We start from the raw sequence: 20,428 nt of genomic DNA on the forward strand, positions 1-20,428 counted from the left end.
GGGGACTGAAGACTGGGAGGCTGCTGCCCACCAGGCTGGAGGTCCCTTGGTCGGCCCCATGGTCAGAGGGCAGCTGGGTGAAGCCTTCATAAAACGAGGGCAAGAACTCTGCTCCTAGGATCCTGTGCCTCTGGGCCCAGACTGACTAGGCGTGCAAACTCCAGCAAGACAAATCCCATCCCAGAAAGCCCTGCATCCGCCATCTAAAGGCTTTGGCGAAAACCAGAAATGCCCGTACCTCCAAGCATGACCATCAGTTCAGAGTTCTAAAGGGGGTGAGAATATGGACACTGAGGGAACCCCTACAGCCGTGCTGGTCTGGGCCCCATTACTAGCTCCCTCTAAAGATGTTGCCAACCACGGCTCTGACCCAGTCTCCATCAGGAGCGGTGTTTGTTTGTTAACTAAGTTGCTGGATGTAAGTTCCGTTAGGGAAGGGATCGTGATTTTACATGTTAGCGTCGTCCTCAGTCTGTTCAGGATATGGTTTCAGACTGGTGTTCGTGACTCTAAAAGCTGACCCTGGCCCATGAGCTCAAGTTGATCTTGCAGGGGAGGAAGAAAACTTTTTCCTCTACCCTCTTAGGTTCAGAACTTGGGGCGCTGCAAATTAAACTGACAAAAGAGATTAACAGAAAGAAAAAAACCTATTTTATTTTCATGTGCAACAAACACATATACCCGCAGGAGAAGTCAGTGATGAGTCCCTCAGAGGGGTGGTTAGAACTTGGGGCTTATATACCATGTGAATAGGTGAAGGGGAGAGGGAGAAGGGCCCTTACGGGAAAATAAATGCCTCTTTGGAGAGAGAAGTGGTTTTCAGGAGAACCGACGACGGGAGACAAGTTTGTGATAATGTTTGTCTACGTGGCTATGAGCAGACTTTTCTGTCTGCCTTCAGGGTCCTAAAGCTCTCCTGGGAAAGGATTTGGGGAGAGGTCTTATTCGTTATTCAGGGAGTAGATGTGCCCTGAGGCGGAATTTCTCGCAGCCTCGTACCTGAGAGGTCAGCTCTCGCGGTGAGATAAGGAAAGCTCCAGGAAGGCTCTGCGTCCGTTGAAGCTCAAACGTCTTCACTTCGTGTATCTTTCTACCAAAGTGTCTTATTTTGGTGTGGCATATCCGATCCCTTCAACCTCCATCTAGGTACCAAGCAAACTCTGGGCCTGCCCAGCCGACTGACTCACTTCCTGAGAGGCTCTCTCAGACCCGGTTAGTCACCCTCCAGAACACTTAGAGCTGTGGTTCTCAAAGTGAGGTTCCCCGGACCAGCAACCTCTGGGAAACGTGCCAGAAATGTACATTCTCAGGCTCCGCCCCAGACCCACTCTATCAGAAACTCTGGGGGTCGGCGGCCAGAAATGTGTGTTTTTACAACTCTCCCGGTGATTCTAATTCACATTACAGTTGGAGAACCGCCGATAAAGTGGGAGGAATGCCTGGCACTTGGAGCGAAGAAAATACTCTCCGTTTTCAAAAACAGTCCCATAATCATAACAAGATAAACCAGTGGCATTCTTCACCTATCAGACTGCGGAGAGCAAGGGAAGGAGTGGGAGGGAACAGGCTTGCTCACGCATTGCTTGGTGGGGGTGTGAAGTGGAGCTATTTGCAGGGACGGCAATATGACAACATGTATTAAGATGCAAAATGTGTCTGTTTTTCCTCCAACAATTCTATTTTAGAAGTGTACCCTTAGGAGATAGTAAAAGATATTTTTTAAGAGGATATAATCGTATGTAGATATAAAGTGAGTGTGTGTCAAGATTTTATTTCACTCACTAATTAAGCGGCTATGGCTGTTTGAGAAGAGTTCCAAGAAGAGCGCACAGACAGGAAAGAAGGAATTCTGGAATGAATTTGCTGGAGGTTTATCCCCAGGACAACAAGCAGCGGCGTCCCGCAGGGCACAATAATCTACATTTCTATGGACCGTCCACTGCTTTATCAGCTTTCCACAATTCCAGAGTCCTAAGCGGCTCAAAGACAACAAAGGCCTAACTGTTGCCCGAGCTGCTCCACAGGCCGAGCTACCCCTGGGAGCCTGCAATCCCCTTCCACCCGCCTCGAGACCTTTCACGATTTCATCTGGTAACTATGATCTCACTGACCTAAAAAGATCAGTGTAGGGCGCCTGGTGGCTCAGTCAGTTGAGCATCTTACTTCAGCCAAGCTCATGATCTCAGGGTCCTGGGATCGAGTCCCACGCTGGGCTCCCTGCTCAGCAGGGAGCCTGCTTCTCCCTCTCCCTCTGCCCCTCCCCCTGCTCCAGCTCTCTCTCTCAAATAAATAAATTTTTTTTGAAGATTTTTTATTTATTAGAGAGAGAGCACAAGCTGGCAGAGCAATAGGGCAAAGGGAGGGGGAGAAGCAGACTCCCCGCTGAGCAGGGAGCCCGGGACTGGATCCCAGGACGCTGAGATCCCAACCCAAGCCCAAGGCAGGTGCTTCACCGATTGAGCCACCTAGGCGCCCAATAGATAAAATCTTTAAAAAAAAAAAAAAAGGTGGAGAACATGCTTCAGTGGAAGAAAAGTTGAAACAACTGAAATGTCTGAAAAGGGACACATGGGTGGCTCAGTGGGTTAAGTGTCTGCCTTCGGCTCAGGTCATGATCCCAGAGTCCTCAGATTGAGTCCTACATCGGGCCCCCTGCTCCACGGGGAGCCTGTTTCTCCTTCTCACTCTGCCTGCTGCTCCCCCTGCTTGTGCTTTCTGTCAAATAAATAAATAAAATCTTAAGAAACAAAAAATGAAATGTCCAAAAACAAGTAGTGGCTTCAGTCAATGCTTAGAGCGGTGGGTGCTGGCACCAGGGGCGACGTTGATGAGGAAAACACAGGTGGGCTGTGGAGCCAATGGCCAAGAAAGAATTTCCAAGACGTCTTTGGTGCGAAAAGGTGGTTTTATTAAAGCCTGGGGACAGGAGCCGTGGGCAGAAAGCTGCGCGGGGGTCACGAGCAGTGGCCCATTACACACTTTCAAGTTGGGAGGGGCTTAGGGAATTTGGAAGCAAGGTTTCCAGGACCTCGAGGGTCTATCTGCTGTAGGGAAAGGGCCACTTACTACTGTCCAGTAAAACCGCAGTCATGAGACCCCTCAGATGCGTACCGGTGGGCCATGTGCTGGAGGATGGTGGCTAACACGTATCTTGGGGGGCAGAGAAAAAGGAAGTTTCCAAAGGGATTTTTAGATGTTAAAGTAGACTCAGGATCCTGGGGGGTCGGCCTCAGATTGCCTCCTGCCCTTAGGAAAGTGTCAAAATTCAGGCAGTTGAGTTTCTAGGGGAAGGTCAGTCCACCTGTCTCAAGGACTTGTCAACGGGCTGTAAGCAGTAAGGAAATCCAAGATTTCTCTTTTGCCTTTGATGTACTTTTGGAATGCTAGTGAGGTCTGGAGCCGAAGGCCAAGAAAGAACTCTCGAGATGTCTTTGGTGCAAAAAGGTAATTTTATGAAAGCACGAGGACAGGAGCCCTGAGCAGAAAGAGCTGCGCTGGGGTCGTGAGGAGTGGCTGATTATGTACTTGGGGTTTGGGGGAGGTAAGGACACAGGGAGGGGTCCAAAGGGACTTTCATATGCTAAAGAAGATCCTCAGGATGCTGGGGACGTGGCCGTGGTCGAGCTAAGGTTGGTTTTCCCTCCCGCAGGGCGTTAACCTTCAGATGGGGGGAGCTTCCCGGAGCAACACTATCCTCCGTCTGTCTCAAGTGTCGTCAATGGGCTGCGGGTTGCAAGGACATTGAATTTGATCTGCATTTCCTTCTGCCTTTGTTTTCAGGCAGCCCGAGTTTGGAGGAGTGTCCCACGGATCCCACCTGCAGGGGTTGGGGGGGTGGGGCGTCAGCTCCTGCTTTGTGCTCGGCTTGCCTTCTGCGCCCTCATCCCCTTTGTTTCCCACATCCTGGATGAGTTTAAAACACAACAGTGGGAATTGAAAGCGGGCGAAAAGACAAAGACCCCAGTGGCCCAAGGGGTCAGTTACCAAAATCATCCAACATCTCAGAACAAAGGAGCCGGGGTGGGGGGCGGGGGGCAACTGGCTCTTTCTCTCGTGGTGGGGCTGGAAAGACTCCCGACGCCTCAGGAACCAGAGCTCAACTCAGGCGCCTGCTTTACAAAAAGAAAAGCCAGGGGCGCCTGGCTGGCTCAGTCGTTAAGCGTCTGCCTGGCGTTGGCTCAGGGTGTGATCCCGGCGTTCTGGGATCGAGCCCCACATCAGGCTCCTCTACTGGGAGCCTGCTTCTTCCTCTCCCACTCCCCCTGCTTGTGTTCCCTCTCTCGCTGGCTGTCTCTCTCTCTCTCTCAAATGAACAAATAAAATGTTAAAAAAAAAAAAAAAAAGAAAAAAAAAAAGAAAAGCCAGGGGCGCCCGGCTGGCTCAGTCAGTGGAGTGTGGACTCTCGAACCCGGGTTGGGGTCGTGAGGTCAAGCCCCACGTTGGGCGAGGAAGCTACTTAAAATGAAAGGAAGAAAGGAAAGCCAGCAGTCGGGGCTTAGCCTGCACCCGGCTGCCAGGGTCCTCAGCGTCCTGGCGAGCTGGCTGTGGGCGCGCGGGCGCGTGTATGTCTCCATGACCACGTGTTCACGATGTTGAAAGCCAAAAAGCTCTGAAATGCAATATGTGTTTTCACGGCTCACTGTGGAAGCTGCCCAGGCTGCCGTGGGGCTGTTTGTCGGCAGTGTAGACGTTCAGACGGTCGGGCAGGCGATGGACCACGCCATCCGTGGGCTGCGTTACCTTTCCAAAGTGTGGGAAATTCCTGAATCATATTTGGTCCCAAGAGGTTCCCCAAAGAATATGTGGACCCACAGTTTGTATCCTGTTTAACAGATACGGGATCCTGGCCCCGAGCACTCGCACCTCGGCGGGGGGGTGGAGTGGGGTGGGGTTGAGTTGGATGTTGACTTCATCGGACGCAGCACGGGGTTGAATAGTGTCCCCCAACATTCGTGTCCACCCGGAGCCTCGGAACGGGCCCTCATGTGGAAGTAGGGTCTCTGCAGATGGGACGAGTGAAGACGAGGTCGCCTTGCATTAGGACGGGCCCTAAACCCAGCAGTTGTGCTGTGGGGAAAAACTACCGTTTACATTCGCATCACACACAACAGTCTCTGTCCACCCCACTCCGCAGCACAACACTGGTCCCCAGTCCCACACATCGGGCAACTCCGTGACACCAGCTACGTGTCCTGCATGTCCTATGATTTAACCCAATTCTGACATTATCTACCTGGAGATAGTGTTGGCACAAAATGTTATAAAGGCTCAGTCTGAACTCAATGTCTAGTCCCTTCCGGGGAGGTGGAGGCAACGCGGAAGTTCCAAACTAACCCCCCCCCCCCCCATCCTCAGGAGCTTTCCAAATCCCTCTTCCCAGGAGCTCAGGTGTGGCTGATGGGGCTTTGTTCTGCAGACATAAAGTCCCCATTCCCCTCTGATCACTTAGGAAATCCCACGGGTTTCTGGAGCTCTGTGTGCCCGAAAAGGGCAAAGACCAGCGATACATTTATCATAAATCAGCCCAGGAAGATTGACTCCTATCAGCAGAGAGCACAAGTCGCAAGCGAAAGCAACAGGATAAGAAATCACCTACACTGATACCGTCTTATCTGCCGTCCATTCTCCTAAGGGCCCGCTTATCTTTCCCAGAACCCTTTGTTTTCCTGGACGTGGGCCTCCCTTCCCCTATTAAGATAGTAGGTTAGGCCCAAATTCTAACCATCTCCTGGGGGCACATCTCTCTGTAAAATCTCCTGTAGGTACTTACGCAGGTAAACGTCTACTGTTTCTCTTGCTAATCTTTTATTCAGTTTAATTCACAGACCCCCCCCCCCAAAACAGGAACTAAGAGGGTAGACGAACAGTTTTTCTTCCCCAGCATATGTTTGTTTTATAAGCATAGAGAAAAAGCAGGTGGAATGCCCATCACAATGTTCATGGTAGTTTCGTTTGATATGACTGGTGACACATGACTGGCTTCCTCTTTCTCCTCTTTGGCGTATTTTCATGTATTATTTGAATTTTAACGATTAACTGTCGTAAGTGAAGGGACATTTGAGATCCTGGAGATGACACTGCTGCTGGCGGTTTCTGGAGGCCTCTGAGTGGTGATGAGTGTGTGGTGGGACACGTGGATGGCACGGCGGGGACAGACGCCTGTGTCAGGGTGCTGTCGTTTGTCTCGTGACTTATTATAGTACTTGCACTATTTAAAGTTCGGCTTCTTAAAAAATCATACATTTTAGTCACTATATGAGGTTGAACCCAATGAAATTGCCAATACGTGATGGGTTTTGATGTATCAAACGGCAAATTTATTTGGCAGATTCTTACCAACATTTGACAGTTCTCACCTAATGAAATAGCAGTTTTGCTCGGTTTAAACACCCCTCCTGCCTGAGCATCTCAAGTCTCTGTGTCAGTCCGTGGGCTGTGCTCTGGGGCCAGCTTGTGTCCTGGAGGAGGCGTGGGGATGGACCCGGCTCTGCAGGCCATCAGGGCGGGAAGGCACACTCAGCGAGTCCCCGAGGAGGAACAAACAGGTTTAAGAGCAAAAACCAAGTTAGAAATCAATGCATTTGGATAAATTGCTTCTGCCTGCACCGTCGACACACGGAGGAAACTCGAAACTCTCAAGGGCCAGATCCGCCACCGGGACTGTGTATGAGGCTTAGGGCAGATGCCGGGACGGTCGGGTAATTTTGGTCCTACATGGGCCTAACCTTCCAGAAAGACTGTAAGCATCTGGACTAGTTCCCAGGGCTGACGCAGCAGAACCCACAGCCCGGGTGGCTAGTGCATCAGGAATGCGACCTCTCCCAGTCCTGGGGCCGGAAGTGAGGGATCCAGGCGTCGGCCGGGCTGTCCGCCCTCTGAGATTCCCAGGGGAATCCTCCCTGCCAACTCCCAGTTCGGGTGTCGGCCGGCAATCCCAGGCCTTCCAGGACGTGGCGCTGCACCTCTCCTGCCTCCGCCCCGATCGTCACCGGTGTCTTCCTGGTCTCTCTTCTTCGAAGGACTCCAGCCATTGGCCTGAGCTCACCCACTCCGGTATGACATCATCCTAACGAGTTACATCTGCAGCGAGCTTGTTCTCAAGGTACTGAGCGCTGAGGTTTCGGCGACCCCATAGGACCATCCCGGGGAGCTTTCGGCTGCTGTGTCCCTGCTCCCCTCGCCTTCCCTGTATCTGTACCAAGGAAGCTGCTTTCCTGCTCCATGTGGCTTGGGTCACCGGCCACACGGTCACCTCGGCCAGGCACACCTGACTCTCCCTGTGTTCATGAACCTCAGTGATGGTCCTGGGAACCATAGGGAGCCCTGTTCTCCCTTTCTCGGACCGTCCCCTTTCTGTCCCCCTGTCTCCCCTGTCCCACCCTGTCCCCCATCACCCCATCCCCTCCTGTCCCCTGTCCCCAGGGCGCCTCCACGCCACTTAACTTCATAAGACAGTCACCTTGACAGTCTACAGACAAGGCTGACTTGAATTGAACTGAACAGTTCTGAGCTGGACTTCATGTATTTCCGTGGGCTTCTTGCTGATGTATAGCCTTTTTGGACACTGACCTTCCATAAAGTACTCCCTGTATTTTAAAGATTTTTTATTTTTCTATTTTTTTTTTAAGATTTTATTTATTTATTCGACAGAGATAGAGACAGCCAGCGAGAGAGGGAACACAAGCAGGGGGAGTGGGAGAGGAAGAAGCAGGCTCATAGCGGAGGAGCCTGATGTGGGGCTCGATCCCATAACGCTGGGATCACGCCCTGAGCCGAAGGCAGACGCTTAACCGCTGTGCCACCCAGGCGCCCCTATTTTTCTATTTTTAAGTGATCTCTACGCCTAACGTGGAGCTCGAACTCACAACCACGAGATCGCACGGTCTATGGACGGAGCCAGCCAGTGTCCCTGTATTTTAACGTGCCTTCCTCCGTAGGGATTCACTTCCACAGATGGTCAGAAGGACGAAGCCGCGGTAAGCGGGTGAGCACAGTTGCAGTCGATACAGAGAAAGACTGATATTTTAGGACGCCGCACAGTCAGAGAAGTTTGGCTTCAACAGCGTGACCTACAGGGTCTCCACTCACTGGGCCATGTGAAGAGCCTGATGGAAGGTGGGTTTGCGACCCTGGGGCCCCTCCGGAGTTGGGGGTGAGGACAGACTGTGGTGCTGTGGTCCTGCCCTCTCCGGGCCACGTCCCTGTCCTGGGCGCCACCAGCGATTGGCCCTTTTCGGTCATCTTGGCACCCCTGCCCTCTGGGCTCCCTCCAGCCGGGGAGCTTCTGCTGCCCCCGGGCCCTCAGAGAAGGTACCGCCTTGTGTGCCGTGACGCTGCCTTTTAAAGACCATGCTGAACCTGGCTGGCCTGAGCTTAGCTTCGGAGATGCTGGGCTGCAGGCTCATTCTTCCTGGAACCCAGAACTCGAGCGTTTCATTCTGTGATCCACAGGGACAAAGGTTGTTGGGGACACAGGCAGTCCCAAACAAATCCACTCTGGAAACAATTATCTCCCAAATCCAGGGGGGTGAGGTGTCCACCCCAGTGCCCTGGGCTCCCTACTGGCCTGAGAGACCAGTAGTCAGGATGCAGGAGCGGTCCACCCACCGATGGAGTGCGCGGAGGGCAGTCTCGAATCCGCCAACTGTCCAGGGAGGCCGGCCCCGCCCGCCTTCCCACAAAGGCCATGGTCGACTTTCTTCACGGCCTCAACGGCAACTCTTCCGCTCGTAAATTATTTAAATGTCATCCAACTGGATTTTGCTTCTCTGACTTTATTGTCCTGACCCTTGAGCCCTGCTAATACCACAAATATTTGCCAACTGAGCGAGGAGACTTGCCTGGAAGATGGGGGCGGTGCAGCTGTCGCCAAGCCTGCTGAGAGCCTCTTGCAAATGCAGCGGAAGGTAAGAAAGGAAAGAGATGTGGAGCGCGTCCAGCGGTCACCGTGGGTAACCGGGCCCAGTGAGAGCACCCGCGTGGCACCGTGTCCGTCCCCTGGCCGTTCCAGCTCCTTAGCCGCGGTCACCACCTGACCCGGGCAGAGTGGCAGCCGCTTGGCCCCCCTGGCAAAGCAACAATGAGAATATTATGATTTCATGTCTTATGAATGAGCAGCATAATTGCCGTGACTTCCCAGCTTTGAAACTGTTTTTACTCGGAAGAAAAAGTACCAGATGAAGAAAAACAAGAGTTTTCCTTAAAGTATGGCTGTCCCGAATGGCAGTCCTTGTTTGTTCAACTATGTCGGTGTTTCGGGTATCATCACGTCTGATAAGCCATCAGTGACGTTCGCAGATGAGGCCTGTTTGGAATAGCCCACAAGTCCGATGATACCGTAGGGGAGGAGGGCCGGTGGATGCGTGCGTTCCCTAGGCCCTTGCCGTTTCTAGAAGCAACGAGTCCTTTGTCGATGGTGCAGCGAAATGTTAGAAGCTTGCAGGACAGGGCACACCGGCGTCACATGGCGCACTCACCCCCGTTGGGCTTCTCTTCGGCAGGTTTTTGGGCTGAGCTGTCAAAGCCGGCCGGAGAAGTTGGATCTTTGAACAACTGGAAGCTAACTGTCTACCTGCTTCTTCCCGGTCCCCACTGGGTCTGAGAATCCCGGGGCGCAGAGGGAGAGGAGCACCGCAGAGGCGAGCAGGCAGGGGCCCTTGCGGGGACCCACTTCCCTGCATCCAAGAGCATGAAAGCAGAGGATGGGGCCCTGGAAGCCTGCGCTGTGTCTGCGGTGCCCACACTAGGGGCCGGCACGGGGTGGGGACCGGGAGCTGGGCCCTGCACGACCCAGGGGGCTCCCCTGAGGCCACCGTGGCTGTGGACCTTGCCGGGCCCTGGCTCTGCCCGTCACGATGTTGCAGAACGCCATCCTCTTGGCTGCCTTCTTGGCCCCATGCTGGCTGTCAGATTTCTCCGACCGTAAGGAGCTCCCCGTGCCTCTGTTTCCCTTGTACAAAACTGTAGCCTCTCCGGCCTGTCCCCTTCTTCACCCACTGAGTCTACAGATGTTCACTGAGCACCCACTGTGTGTCAGGCTGTGGAGGCCCCAGAGTTCCCAGGGGGCAAATGGACGTGCTGTGTCTCGGACCAGAGGAGCAGCAAGCCCTGGACGAGGTTTGGGAGGGCGATGCAGGAGGGCCCGATTCCGTCTGTGTCCCATGAGGAGAGGCTTGCTCCGATGAGAGGCCCAGCAGGGTTTATTTACAAGCGGACCGATGAGCAAGGCGGCTCTGGGTGCAGGAACGGCACACCGCCACACCTCTAGCCCAGGGGGATGGGACTTGTGTCACCTCGGGTGCCCGTGCCCGTAGTAGAGACCCTTCACTCCTCTGCCACGCCACCACACCCCCAGCCGGGCATCCACTGGAGGACCCAGGGGTTCCTCCTCCTCCTCTTTCTTCTCTCCTTGAAACTTTGGAAACGTCTCCCTCAGAATCAATGCCTGTTGATTGCAGAAGGTCTAGAAAACACCAAACATGGCAAACGGAAAAGTAAAACCAGGGGCTCCTCCCCACAAGGGCAGATGCGTGCTGCGAATCCTTGGCCCCTTCCCTACGCCGCCTATGTGCTTATTTACTTTCAGACTGTAGATACAAAACTTGAGGGGCTGCCTTTTCTCATCCAGCATCCTGCTAATGTGGGCTTAAAATGTCATGCTGTCAATTTTTCTTTTCTTTTCTTTTTTAAGTAATCTCCATGCCCAACATAGGGCTTGAACTCATGACTCTCCTGGGACGACTCCACTTCTTCCCTATTCGGAGGATCCAGGAACGGCCTGTGGATCCGTTTCTCGGTGTCTCTGAAGCTGGGCGTCCTTGTCTGGATCTGGATGTGCGGGGGTCGACGGCCCCGTCTGGCTGGGAGTCCAGCGGACTCTGCCCACGTGGGGCAGCCTAATCGCAGAGCTGGCTCTTCATGGTACGTGGAAGAGAGAGAAGGGAGCTGATGAGGGGCTCCGCAGGCCTTTAGCTCTTTTCCTAGGATCCCGGCTCCTGGAGTTTGCGTACGTTCGTCGGTTACAACTTCCTTCAGGAGGTGTTTCCACAGCAGGAAAACGGAGAGCACTGTATGGAGCAGAGTCGGGATTGCGTCCGGCTTGGTAGTGGGTCTGAGCTCGGTGCTTCATGTCACTATCCAAGAAACGGGTTTTTCCACCAGCACCAGAGATGGCTTTCCAAAAGTACAGACCTGAGCAGTTTTCTCTTGTGCTCACGGAGCCGTGAGTACATCCCCGGCAGGAGAAAGTGCACCCTTTATACGTCCTTATCAGTTGCCCGATTCGCCATTCACTGGTTCTGCTTGGCTTGGCACACAGAGGAAAGAGGAAATGTGGGTTATATAAAGAAATACAGAGCCGAGAAGGAATCCAGCCGGCTGCATCGGGCCATGGGAACCCACGGATAGAGGTATCGCCCCACAGAATCCTACGTAGTCATGATGTTTGGCTCTCCTCCAGTGCATTCCTCATTGCTTGAATCTCCTGTCAATTATCCTGACTAATGTCAGTTTACTCTTTGAATGCTTCCTGCGATGGGGGTCTCATTACTCCACAGGCAGCTCTTCCTTATTTTGGGAATGCCTTGCCGCCTCTGCAAGTCCTGCCTGCCAGTGCCTCCCTTGCTGACCTCCTGGGGCCAGGATGGGGTCTGGCCGGCTGCTCCAGTGTGAAGACTGAAATCTAGGAGCGGGACAAAGCCTTGTGATTGCCTGTGGACAAGCCTGAACCATCACACAGCAGATTTTTTCTCCGTTTTTTTTTTTTTTTTGTAGTAAAATACACATAACGTGAAATTTACCATCGTAACCATTTCTAAGTCCGGAGCCCAGCAGCGTTTGAGTCATCCCTTGTTGTGCGACTGTCACACCCCATCTCTCGGATTCCTTCCATCTGGTAAAACTGGAACTCTGTCCCCACGAAACACTGACTCCGTCCCCTCCCCCGGTCCCCTGGCGCCCACCCTCCACTCCCTGTCTCTGGATCTGATGGCTCCAGGGACCTCATCAAAGTGAAACCTAGAGTGTTTGTCCTCCTGTGAGCGGCCGGTTTCCCTGAGCACGGGGTCCGCAGGGCTCATCCAGGCTGCAGCGCGCTGCGGGTTTTTCTTCTTTTTCAGGCTAAGTCCTACTCCATCATGTGCATGGACCACATTCGCTTGTCTATCTGTCAGTGGACACTTGGGTTGCCTCCCCGTCTTGGTACTGGGAATACTGCTGCATGAGCACGGGTGTGCACGTAGTGCCTCGAGCGCCTGCTTTCCATTCTCTGGGTCTACACCCAGAAGTGGAATTGCTGGGTCATATGGTGATTCTATATTTAATTTTTCGAGGAATGAGAATACTGTTTTCCACAGCAGCTCCTCTCATTCCCATTCCCACCCATAGTGCACAAGGGTCCCATCTCCCCACAGCTTCACCAACACTCCCTTTCTGGGTTTTTTGTTTGTTGTTTGTTTTAAGATTTTATTTATTTGAGAGAGAGAGAGCGAGCACAAGCAGGGGCAGAGGCAGGCGGAGAAGCAGACTTCCCATTGAGCAGGGAGCCAGATGCAGGGCTGGATCCCAGGACCCTGAGATCATGACCTGAGCTGAAGGCAGACGCTTCACCGACTGAGCCCCCCAGGCACCCCTAGAGGTTTTATGGATTTAAATTGACATTTGGGTCTCCGAGGCACCCCGGGACTCTGGGATGCATTAGCCAGTGCGTATAATGACGCACCTGCTGGGCATGTCCCTGTGGTCATGCACAGTCTGCAGGTCAACTGCTGGGCAAGATGAGCCAGATAATGAGGCATTTCATGGATATTTTCACCACTTTAATTACTCAAATGCATGGTTTGGTGATGTGACTGCCCTGGTATTAGTCAGCCACACAGGGATCAAAGAAAAGCAGTTGGAATTTATAAGAACCCACAGAGAAATTTGAGCAGTGCGCTGTTTTGTTTCTAGACGTTGGGGTGTGTAGTTCCTTTCTACGCCCACTTTGTAGACATGCTGAGTATCTAGAGTTGATTTGTGAAGTCATCACTGTTGTCCATATTTCATGTCACTCTGTGCAGGGATGAGCAGGTCTCTGAGCCCAGAGCAGAACGCCCAGGGGGCCTTCCATGGCCCAGCGCTTCCTGGCCGTCAGGAGCTCGAACTCTTCCAGGCGTGGGGGTGACACCGTTTGCTGCAGTCTGAACACGAAGTAGTGCGCTGGGCTTGCGGGAAGCTCGTCCTTTGCATGTTTCAAATTCAACTTTCTTGCTCATCTAATGAGAAAAGTGTGACATCCTCAGTAAAGTGTCACGAGTCAGAAGCTTCACAGCACAGATCCACCGAAGCCTGGCTTGACCCCCCTCCAAGGTCAGACAGACGCCACACACGTTCTTCCTGGAATCAGGAAACACGTAATCAGGGGGCACCTGGTGGCTCAGTGGGTGACACGTCTGCCTTCGGCTCAGGTCATGATCCCGGGATCTTGGGATTGAGTCCCACATCGGGCTCCTTGCTCAGCGGGGAGTCTGCTTCTCCCTCTCTCTCTGCCGCTCCCCCTGCTTGTGCTCTCTCGCTTTCTCTCTGACAAAAAAATAAAATCTTAAAAAAAAAAAAGAAAGATATGTAACCAGCCAGAGCTAATGCTTAGCAGGCATGACCACGTGCAGGATGCATCACTGGGGTTTGCACACGGCTCCCCTTTTCCTGGGCCGAGTGATTCTACACCTGGATACCTCCTCGGGTACGGGATTCGAGCACTAAGCATCTAGATACCCCCTCACATCTTCACTCACCCTGCTCTGCTTCCCAGGCCCGAGCCGCCGGTCATTTTTTACCTGTGAACCCCCCCACGTCCTGCAACTTTTTTGGAAAATATTAAAGCTATAGGATAGCAGAATGAATATTTCATATTTTTCACTTAGACCCATCAATTATTAACGTCTTGCCACATTTTCTCTCTTTATATGTTTGTGCATACGCATTGCATCCGAGGCTGACTTTAAATGACTCAGCACGTGTGTGTGTTTGCTGAACGTGTGTGGGGTGTGTCATTTAAAGTCAGCACTTTTACAAATGTCACAACACTTCACCTCCAACGTGCAGCCCCTGAAAACAAGGACACTCCTCTTCATTTCTCCGGAATCGTAACCGGCACATACCCAGTAACGTCTGAAGGAATCAGGGAGAAATACATACTAAAGACACTGGGTTCTTCTTTCTAATCCTTTAAAAAAAGACACATGAAAAACTCCAATAGAATCCAAATATAAACTAAAGCCCCCTGTTGTCTCAACCCCAGCCGTCCCCGTACACTTTTTGTACACAATGGGGTCATACTGTACATTCTGTTCCGAGCTCAGCCATGTGTGTTGGAGCTCCTGTGGTTACATACAGATCTATCCCGTTAATGTTTTATTTTTAAAATGGTTTTGGAAAAGTTTCAATAGGTGAGACGTTCAGTAGTTAAACAGTCTAGCTAGAGAAACATTCAGGAACAAGTCTCGTTTTCACCCTCGGTCCTGCCCTCCCGGTGCCCCTCCCCAGCCCCCCAGGGTTTGGGGTTTGAACTCCGAGCTCCCTAAGCCAATTGGAGTTATGCTTCTTCTTGCCCTTTTCACACAAAAGGTAGCAGGGCACACACACTGGCCACACTTTGGCTTTTTTCCAGTTAGTAGTATGTCTTGATAAGATAACGTGATTTCTAAGAATGTATGCGTAGATGGGTCTGTATTTTTTTTTTTAATGATTTTTTTATTATATTATGTTAGTCACCATACAGTACATCCCCGGTTTCCGTTGTAAAGTTCGATGATTCATTAGTTGTGTATAACACCCAGTGCACCATGCAATACGTGCCCTCCTTACTACCCATCACCGACCTATCCCATTCCCCCACCCCCCTCCCCTCTGAAGTCCTCAGTTTGTTTCTCATAGTCCATAGTCTCTCATGTTTCATTCCCCCTTCTGATTACCCCCCCTGCGTAGATGGGTCTGAATAACCCTGCAGTACGCGGATAGGCTCTGTTTCAGGTGTTTGACCAAGAATTAAGCTGCCATTTTGTGTCTTTTTGTTTTTGTTTTTTAAGATGTTATTTATTTATTTATTTATTTATTTATTTATTTGAGAGAGCGAGAGCATGAGCAGGGGCAGAGGGAGAGGCAGAGGGAGAAGCAGGCTCCCCGCCAGCAGGGCGCCAAACGACACCACGGGGCTCCATCCCGAGGACCCTGGGATCACGACCTGAGCCAAAGGTAGAAGCTTAACCGACTGAGCCCCCCGGGAGCCCTTAAGCAGCTATTTCTGATACAAGCTGAGGACAATGTGTTTTGAAGTCAGGAAATCTAAAACGTAAACCCCTTATATATGTAGGCTTCTTTGCGGGTGATGAAGTCTTGGGTGGCCTTTGAGATTTTTGATTGACATGTGTTTCCTTGAGGCTTCCGAGGTGGTGTTTGTGTTAAAGGAACATACTTTAAATATGTATGTGGAATAGCCCATTCTCATAGAATACCTTGTGTTCTCATGACTCCTTTCATCTGGGGATCTCAAAGGACTATTTCCAACATCCATGGGAAGGTATGGTAGCTCTCACTATTTGTATTTTACAGACAGGGAAACTGAGGCTCACGGCATGGTTAAAGTCACAGCATCATCAGCATTGATGTTTTATTGGGCATTCAGGGGATGCGGGGCAGAAGGGTAAATTCAGGTATCACGCCAGTGTGGCCACTACTTAAAAGCAGCTGGTTTCCCTTCTCTGGCCTCTGGGTTAGGCCTCTGTTCTTTCCCCGTTCCCCTAAAGACCCCAACTGTCCCAGAGACGGCAGTGTGAGAGCTTGAAGATTTGATGAGTTCCTCACTATTTCCTCTCAGAAGATTAGGGAACTTCTCTACTGCTCAACTCCCACGCACGCGCACCGTGTCTCGCGACCCCCGCGATCGTGAGAGAGTCCGGGTCCGTCTCCCATCGCCGCGCCGGCTCCCTCACGGCAGTCCCACCTCTGTCTCGGCCTTTTCTTCCCGTGTGTTTTGAAGAAGCCGATGTAAATCCCTCTTTCTCAAAGTGAGTTCCCTACGTTCATGCTTCGTCCTGAACCTCCACACCCCCTCCCAGAAGGAACTCCTTCCTGATTGCCTTCCTCTACTGTCCCGTCGTGCCCACTGGCTCTGACTGGAGATGTGCTGGAGGGCCTTTGGGGCAAGGGCCAGAAACAAACACAAACAACAAAACACAACCGGAGAAACCCAAGCCTTCCCTCGACCTTCCTTCTCCAGCCGCTGTCTTTCTTCCTCCGTCTGTTGCAGGACAAATGCCCCTAATCCTGCCTGGGTCCCCACAAAGCACCCCTCTGCCATCCTGGGCAGGGACCAGACTCCTGCGGGTAGCCATCAAAGTCTGCCGACACTTTCATCTTGAATGTTCTGATTTCTCCTTTGTTTCTGATGGTATTAACCCAGCCTTTTTTGGGAAGTCCCTTCTGGTCTGAGGGCAGTGCTGCACATTTCCGGGGCTGCCCTGCTGCCTGCTGGTCCCGCCTTGGCTTCTGCTTCTCCTTCCAGGTGAGCAGACTCTCAGACCTTGGTTTTGTTGCTGGAATTGTCTGCCTTACTGCCCGCGGTTCTTGCTCACGCCACTTCGAAGCGCGAAGAGGTAGACCAGACCGAGAGTGGTGGGCGGCAAACCAGCGTGCGCTGAGCCATAGTACAAAGCTCCCGGAGAGAGAGGGGCCCGAGAGGGTTGCTGTTGGAGTTTCCAAGTTCGGGGGTGTTATGGCTCTTCCTGGAACTTTCTTAAGCAAGCAGGGTGTGCTGAGTCATGCCAATCAGGGCTTTGATCTCGCATCTGTCCACCTATTAGGTTCCTGTCCACATGCTGATGAGGTTTTTTTGGCTGACATCTGGGGGCTTAGGTCTTAACTGCCCCTTGCCCGTGCTAGGTGATGTAGTTTTTGAGTGTTTTTTGGTGAGGTTTGCTGGAGTCCGGAGCCAACGGCCAAGAAAATTCTTGAGATGTCTTTGGTGCACAATGGTTTTTTTAAATGCGGGGACAGGACCTGTGGGCAGGAGCTGCTGCCGCCCTGGGAAGTGATTGTAATTGATCATATACTTGGGGGTTGGGGGCAGTAAAGATAAGGGAAGTTCCGAAAGGACTTTCCTACGCTGTAGAGAAGACTCGCAGGATACCCGAGACCTGGCTGCTTCTCCCCCCAGCAGAGCGCTCACATTGAGACGGAGCTTCCTGGAGGAGCATCGTACTCTGCCTGCCTCACGTTTTTGTCAGCGGGCTGTAGGCAATCAGAACATTTACTTTTGTCCGTGTCTCCTTCTGCCTTTGTTTTCCACATCGATGGGGACACACGCCTTGTGGCTAATTGTCTTGATTAAGGATGTTTTGCAGAAGTGTTCTCTGCAGAGGCTGCAGAGCAGAGCTAGTTGGTTCCTGTTGAAGCTGCATGGCGGGGTGTCCGTGCTGTTTCTCTCAGCTCTCACTCCATATTTTCTTTTCTTTTTTATTTTTATTTTTTAAGATTTTATTTATTTATTTGACAGAGACAGCCAGCGAGAGAGGGAACACAAGCAGGGGGAGTGGGAGAGGAAGAAGCAGGCTCCAGCAAAGGAGCCCGATGTGGGACTCGATCCCGGAATGCCGGGATCACGCCCTGAGCCAAAGGCAGACGCTTTAACAACTGCGCTACCCAGGCACCCCTCACTCCATATTTTCTTGTTGGGGACCCCGGTCCTGACCGTCCGACTCATTCCTAACAAGTTCAGCTTTGAGGGGGTCTTTGAAGCCCCAGGTAATAACTGGTGACATGGTCTTCCCCGTAGTTTTCGTTACACCCCCTTCACCACCCCTCTGTCCTCAGGGCCCACAGCTTCACTCTTCTCGCGCCCACACCGGCCCCTCCCCTTCATCACCCAGTGTCTGTGATGGGAACTCCTCCTGGTTAGAAACCTTTCCTGTATGGAATGGAGTTTATCTCCCCTTTCCTTGATCCTACCATGTCTGGTCAAGCACAGATCCTCATGATTGCCCTTGTGGAGTGCAGAACACTTCCAAAGCTGTCAGCATCGTGGTTTTTTTGTTGTCCCAGCATGATTTGTCTCCTTCTAAAGTGACTCCCTTCTTCTAGGGACCCCCGGCAGGCTGCTTGCCCCTCAGTACGAACTCTGCCCCACACTCACTCCTCAAGGTCCCCTTTCACTTGCAAAGCAGACCCTGGGCTGCAGAGGTTATAATGTGCTGCGACTTGAGATGTCACAGAAGGAATGAAAAAGTCTGGTGACCACACATTAGGGCTGCATGCCCTTTCTGCAAGGCCTCCACTGTCCGCCCCGGTCCTTGGCTGCCCACTGTCATCGGGGAAGCTTGTGAACTTTGACACTGATGCTCTTCTCCTCAGAGAAGCCTCTTACCCGTAATGTAGCTGGGCCTGGGGGGTGCGTGAGCACCTGGTTCCGGGGCTCCCAAACACACTGGGTTCGGCCACTTTTCACTGACAAAATCCAAAGGTAGAGAGACGAGTGGCAGTGAAAGAAGAAAGGAATTTATTTCACTGAGGCCAACGCTGGGAAGACAGCGGTCTAGTGTCTCTCAAAGACTCCACGAAATGCTAGAACTACTTCTGGGTTTATATAAGCAAAGTGTGGGGCAAAGAAGGGTGGGTCCGTGCCCGCAGGCACTGAAGGTCAACCGGATCCCTGTCTTGGAGTCAATCACGCAGGGGTCTCACTGGGCCAGGGCAGTCCTTATGCTCCAGGGGGTAGTTTCACTTCCCACCAGGGTGATGCTTGGCGCTCAGGGTCTTCCGCCCCAGCCAAGAGACCCGCTGGAGAGAAGAACCCACTGGAAAGTTTGAGGTCACTTTTCACCTACACACACACACACACACACACACACACACGAATATAATTTTATAAAGACGGTTTCATATTATACCCACTATCTTAATGTATCTTTGACAACAATGTTGGTTGTTAAGAAATAGAACAACATTGGGGCGCCTGGGTGCTCAGTTGGTTAAGTGTCTGCCTTCAGATCAGGTCGTGATCCCAGGGGCCTGGACTCAAGGCCCATATTGGGCTCTGCCCCTGCTCCTGTGCTCTCTCTCTCTCACTCTTTCTCTCAAATATATAAAAATTATCTTTATGGCTGGCCTGGTACTTCCTGGTAAGGAGGAGCTGGTTGTCGGCAAAGCTGTGATTGATAACCTTGTATGTACCCTTTTTTCTCTTTCCTGCATTTATTTCCTTAGGGAAATTTCTATAAACGTTGTTCTTGAATCAAACATGAATTTCACAGTTTGATAAAAATTGCCAAGCTGGCATTGAGGACCTTCGGCTGGGTTCTTGGACTCTGGGCTGGGCTGGGCAGGGTGTGCGTGCTGTCTGCGGGTTCCTTCCTGTCACGTGCATGTTTTTCTGGGGAGAAGTTTGTACCTTTCATCAGTTTTTCAAAGAGGCCGTGACATAGAAGAGCTCTCATTCACTGACTGTTGCTCTGAGCCAGGCTGAGATGAGCGCGTCCGATCACCCCTCACCACAAGCCTTTCATCTCCATTTTACAGATGAGGGAACCAGGTCGTGAAGTCCCCCTACTCTCCTACCCATCCTGCAAACCACAGGTGTGTCTGTGCTTGGCTTCCCTTTCCCACCAGATAAGGGGTAAAGTCCTTGCCGTCCACACAGGCAATTACGTCCCGTCCTTGGGGTTCGAATCCTCTGTCCGGGCGAGCGGACACAGGCGCTCCCCTGTCCCCGCAGGCTGACTTCGTGCTGGCACTCTGCCTCCTTACGCTGCCCTAACTGTGCTTCACCCCAGTTTAAGTCCTTGCTGTTCCATTTTGAGGTGATTGCACTCTGGCCTGGGGTTTCCAATAGCATCACCATCTGGGCTAACATAAACTTTGGAATAAATTCTCAATCTTATTTTGAAATATCCTTCCTGTTGTTTACTTAAAAGTTTTTTTAAGAGTCACTTAAATATTGCCATGTCATTTAATGTCATTTAGTGTCATATCATTTAATGTTTATTCCTGTTCACCCGCAGCACCATGTGGATCCCATCAGGGCGGGAGCCTTGTTTTTCTACATTTTCTTTCTTTCTTTTTTTCCCACTTGGTTTTTCTGATAATACAGTTCACTGCACTGACAGATGTTTCAATAAATATTATTATTTTTTTTGGAGGGAGGATGAACAAGTTATTTATGGCTAGCCTGCCACTTACTATTTAAAATTCATGTTTCTGTCCTGTCCGCATTTCAAGATTAGCTCACACTTGCTGTAGGGACTTATTTAAACATGAAATGTCACATGATAGTACTGTCAACACTGGAAGGGACCTGAAACTCCATCAGCGGCTGGTATATACCCTTACATGTGACAGTGCCAAACTGTGCATATACCTGAATGAAATTCCATTCTCTGCTGAGATTATCTTGGGTTTT

Source organism: Ursus arctos, unplaced genomic scaffold (assembly GCF_023065955.2).
Source record: "Ursus arctos isolate Adak ecotype North America unplaced genomic scaffold, UrsArc2.0 scaffold_3, whole genome shotgun sequence".
NCBI classification, from domain to species: domain Eukaryota; kingdom Metazoa; phylum Chordata; class Mammalia; order Carnivora; family Ursidae; genus Ursus; species Ursus arctos.